At 40.3% G+C, this 5,221-nt stretch overlaps 1 long non-coding RNA gene across 1 annotated transcript in view; it reads right to left on the bottom strand.

The window, feature by feature from the left end:
• Nucleotides 1-3,268: 3,268 nt before the first annotated feature.
• LOC113470764 overlaps nucleotides 3,269-5,221 on the bottom strand; it is a 7,535-nt gene continuing 5,582 nt past the window's right edge. The window contains exons 2-3 of the long non-coding RNA XR_003393704.1: nucleotides 4,913-5,092; nucleotides 3,269-4,555 (exon numbers count right to left, since the gene is read on the bottom strand). This is a non-coding gene — a long non-coding RNA (uncharacterized LOC113470764). The remainder of the gene's footprint in view (nucleotides 4,556-4,912; nucleotides 5,093-5,221) is intronic.

The following is a 5,221-nucleotide window of genomic DNA, read 5'->3' as shown; positions in this document are numbered from 1 at the left end:
GAATTTCGAATTCCAATAATATTAGGTACCTATTCCAATTTCTGAATTCCAATAATATTAGGTACCTATTCCAATTTCTGAATTCCAATAATATTAGGTACCTATGTAGGTATTCCAATTTCTGAATTCCAATAATATTAGGTACCTATTCCAATTTCTGAATTCCAATAATATTAGGTACCTAGGTATTCCAATTTCTGAATTCCAATAATATTAGGTAGGTACCTATTCCAATTTCTGAATTCCAGTAGTTATTCCAATTCCGGATTAGTTTAGCTGTCTGTCTGCTTAAGAAGACATTTTGAAGACATTTGACAGAGCGAACTGTAACTACTAAGGTTTTATCGTCCCGAACTCGAAGAGAAAAGGAAGACAGGATAGGAGAAAGCCAGCCGTTCCGAGAACGAACATTTTCCGTTCAGGATAAAATCTGCGAAGGGCGGGAATCGAACCCGCAGTCTAGTGCTTACAAGGTAGACGAGCGCCAACCAAGCTAACTATATAGGCTGGCTTATTAGTCTTATTACCTACAAGACACTTACCTATCTATAAAGTACAAACTACAAACTCAATACCGGTTTGGTCCTTAGGTCCCTCCACACTGTCACAAAAGCCTTTCGTTGCACCCTGTACGAATAAACTAAATAATTAACGAATAAACTTCCCCTCTTTTAATCAAACTCGTGTTCTTTACAATCACTTACTTCTCAACCAGATTCACAATCTCACCACCAGGGAGCAGCACTTGCTTGTCTTTCGGTATCTCGCCCCTAAAATTCATTGGGGAGGTATCTCACAGAAATGAAGGGGCAACGTACAAGCTCCCATTGTTCCAACCCCATGGGACCATGGGAGCTTCCTAGGGGTGAAACTTCGTCGGCCATTATTGTTTTGTGTCCAAGCTTCTTCAGAATTCCGCTAGAGAGCGGTAGGTGTTCACGTAAAATCGTAATGGTCGTAAAAAGCTTTTGCTTGCGCGTCGAATAAAAAATGTCTTTTGAGGAGGGGAGAATTTTCATAGCATTACCTATTTTTTTTACCCTCAAACCTTTTTAAAATGAGAAAGCATCTTGACAGAAATCTATTTGATCTGATTTCTGAGATACACAGGTCTTAAGACATCGTCAACTTTATTTAGGATCCTACATCCTAGTATATACCTCTCTAATAATACTCTGGTATGTAACCCATCAGTTGAGTGCCTTATTGCTTAAATAGGTATAGGTAGTTATACCTATACCTTTTGGGTGGGTATAGGTCGTTCATTCAGCCTTTTAAATAATTTGATAGTGGTCATTTTCGTCAACAAATAGGTAGGTATACTGAAAAATCCATATTTTCGGAAGCTTCAAAATGGATGATGATTTCAAAATGGATAACACTGGGTTAGGATGAGAGGATGGGACACATAGGTAAATTTATGGAAAATAAATTTACACCACAAAAACTGGAGAGAGCCCCTCTTTCCTCTTCTCTCCCTCTCCCCTCATGTCCACATCCTTTATCTATCTTCTTCTCCTCTTTTTTCTCCACCTTTTCCTCGTCCTCCTTTTTCCAACTTATTCTTTTTCTCCTTCTCTTCCTCAGAGGAAGAGTTCTTTTTCTCATTCTTCTCCTTTTTCTCTTCCTCCTCCTCTTCCCCCTTCTCTTCCTCCTTTACTTTCTTCTCCATTTTTCCCTCTATTTCTTCTTCTTTCACCTCTCCGATTTCTCTCCCCTCTCTTATCCTCTAATCATGTTTTCTCCTATTCTCTTTCTATTTCTCCTCCTTCTTCAGGTCCCTCTTCTTCCTTTCCTCTCCCCTCTGGTATCCTCAAACCTTCCCTGTCTTCCCCTGTTCTCTTCCGATTTCTCTTCCTCTTTCTCCTTTTCTTCCCTTTTTCTCTTCCCCTTCTCTTCCCCTTTTCCTTCTCCATTTCCATTCTTCGTCTCCTTCCCGTTCCTCTTCTTCCTTTCCATTCCACTGCCCTCTCTCATCCTCAAACCTTCCCTGTTTTCCCCTGTCCCCTTCCAATTTCTCCTTCTTTCCAGCCTCAAACAGCCCGTTAGCTTAACAGCCCTGTTAAGCCAATACAAATTAAATGGAACTTAACTGGCTGTTAGCTTAACAGAAGTTCTAATGACTGAATAAATATTGGTGAAATCCAACATCAGTTCTCTTTCTCCTCCTCCTTCTCCTCCACTTGTCCCCATGGTGCCTCCAGGGTGACATCACTACATTACGATGTGGAGATGTGGATTTGCCTCAAGCCTATGACAGTTCATCTCTCGGAGACGACAAGATTAATGGTATCTCTCTCTCTCTCTCTCTCTCTCTCTCTCTCTCTTCTCCACCCTCGCCTCCCACCTCCCACTTCTTCTTCTTCTTCTACTTCTTCACCTCCTATACCTCCTCCTACTCTTCAGCTCTGCTTCCTCCCCCTTTCTCCACCTCCCTTTCCATTATTTTACTCTTCCATCCAACATCAGACTTCTTAGATATATAGTTTAGCACCACTACCAAACTATCATACAGTCAACTGATTTGGTTTCTATTAATCCAACATCAGACTTCTTAGATATATAGTTTAGCACCACTACCAAACTATCATACAGTCAACTGATTTGGTTTCTATTAAAAAAAAATCACTTTTTTGGAATTAGGGGACCCCAAAACGGATATTTCCAATCATTTCCCGATTTTGAAAATTTGGACCGATTGCAATACTTTCTCATTACCTTGTATAGGTTCCCTATACGTAAGGGTAATAGAAAGTAATAAAATTGTACACTGTGGGGATTCGAACCCAATATTTTGACATTCATAACGATTTTTCCTGTAAGGGAGAAAACCTGTAATTTAAGGAACATGTAGGCACAAAACTGGACACAACACAACACTGAGGTAAGTCGGAAAATTAGGTACAACTGTATCGTTGGACAATGGTTTTCCTATTCACCTACTAGGTATATAGGTCTTTTAGACATTTAGGTATTTATTTAATTTGAAGGAGTTTTAACAATAACGTCCTACCTCAACTGACCTTAGAGGTAATTACTTATTATGCGTAGGTATAACCGTATCGTTGGACAATGGTTTTCCTATTCACCTACTATGTATATAGTTCTTCCCCCCCCCCCCCCCCCAACAAAAATACAGTACCTATTATTGTCTCTCTTTTTGTATAAATTTTATGTTGATAGAAAATTCAAAATTGCATCGAAAATATTTTCAATGGGTGTTGCCAAGAAGGAAGGGTAGGGGAGAGAGGAATGTATGCACATATAGGTCTTTTAGACATTTAGGTATTTATTTAATTTGAAGGAGTTTTAACAATAACGTCCTACCTCAACTGACCTTAGAGGTAATTATTTATTATGCGTAGGTATACCTAACCGTATCGTTGGACAATGGTTTTCCTATTCACCTACTATGTATATAGGTTTTTTTAGACATTTATTAGGTATGTATTTAATTGAAGGAGTTTTAACAATAAAGTCCTACCTCAACTGACCTTAGAGGTAATTATTTATTACCTATGCCTACGTATGTCCCTGCCTATATATAGGTTACTAGATAAAAAATAATATGTGATATTTAGGTATACCAACCAGTACGGGGGTAATAACGACTCCAAAGAAGTTTCTTAAAAAGCCTAGGTAATTAGTTTCGCCCCGGGCGGGAATCGAACCCGCGTCCTAGCACTTAAAAGGAGTGCTACCCTCCAAGCTAACTAGGCTGACAATGTACCTATGCCAAGTCAGCCGAGCTACACAGTAACTAGATAGTTTTAAGGTGCGTCCACACATAGTCGACCGATGGATGTCGACTGAACCGTCCACACTGCCGGGATAAAATAGATATCGACGCCCGGTCAACTATGTTTGGATACACCTTAACGTCTTTAACCTATAGGGTTTACAAAAACACAGACATCCCCAGATGCTTCGAGATACCGACGACGCTTGAAGCTTCTTCGACGATCACGACAACTTCTGTGACAACTTCGGCGACGACTATGTGACGATTACCAGTGACGGCTACTACCTTCTTTGACGGCCTCTGGCTGGTAGTCTGGGAGTACAGTGTATGTATATGCCCCACACAAACCTCTCTAGAACCGAATTTGCCGTTTAGAAGCAAAATGACAAAACAAATTCGGATCTACAGGGTAGATGTAGAGCATTAACTCCGCGGTTGAAGACTTCGGCAACACTGGGAGGAATTGAGTTCGAAAAATCTGACAACACTGGGCGAAATTGATGATGAGAAAGCTGACAACATTACGATGGATCTTCGTTGAGAAAGCTGGCAACTCTGCGAGCATTTGAAGTTGAGTAGACTGACAACACTGGGAGAATTTGAAGTTGGGAAAGCTCGCAACAGTTTTTGGATGAAACTGTTGAAGGCAAGTTGGCGGAAATGACAAATCTTCGGAGAAGCGAGTTTGATGGTGGAAGTTGGCAACATTGGATTAGATTGCCGATATACAGCGGCAACACTTAAGAATCCTTTCTGTGGTCCAAGTTTGGATTGAGTGACTGGGGTGCAGTTTGTCCACTGTCACCTAATGACCTGTGGGGAAGAAAGCGTCATATTAGTATACTTTGGGGGAGACAGAAAGAGAGAGGTCTCGCCACATTTAGGGAGACATTGTTTGGGTAGTGTCCCATTTTATTTAGGTAGGTACCTAAAAATTGTTGACCCAATGTAACAGCACTGCCGTGTAAAGGTCCGTTCCCACTTGTCGTAAGTTTCATCCGATTTTTTCCCGAATGTCCTGTAGGCAATGTAATTTAAATGAGAGTGCTCTCACTACACACGACACGATTTTTCTCCGAACGACAAGTGTGAACAAGCCTTTAGGTTTACCTAGGTACTACCTAATCAGACTGATCGCCTTAATTCCATTGTTGGAAAAGTTCAACTTACCAACTCAATGTTCTTTTCTTGAAAAGATTCAGCGTTTAGACGTCACTCTTGCGTCGTCTCGATTGCTGATGACACCTCCCCTTTCATTCTGATGGTGAGAATGAAAGAAGTGTTTGATTTGATCAGGAATGAGAATGTCCTCGTCTCAGATCTTCGGCCTTTGATGAAGTATGTCCAAATCTACGAAAGTAAATCAAAAAGAAAACGACTCATGAGTACAAGATAAATAGGTACCACCTACTGATAGCATAAAATTATGTACCTACGTGGTGCAGCACTTTTTCAAATTTTTAATGATAAAAAAAAAAA

This window comes from Diaphorina citri, unplaced genomic scaffold (genome assembly GCF_000475195.1).
Source record: "Diaphorina citri unplaced genomic scaffold, Diaci psyllid genome assembly version 1.1 scaffold1813, whole genome shotgun sequence".
NCBI lineage: Eukaryota > Metazoa > Arthropoda > Insecta > Hemiptera > Psyllidae > Diaphorina > Diaphorina citri.
The sequence above is the reverse complement of the archived record's forward strand: the minus strand, read 5'-3'. Positions and strand labels throughout refer to the sequence as shown.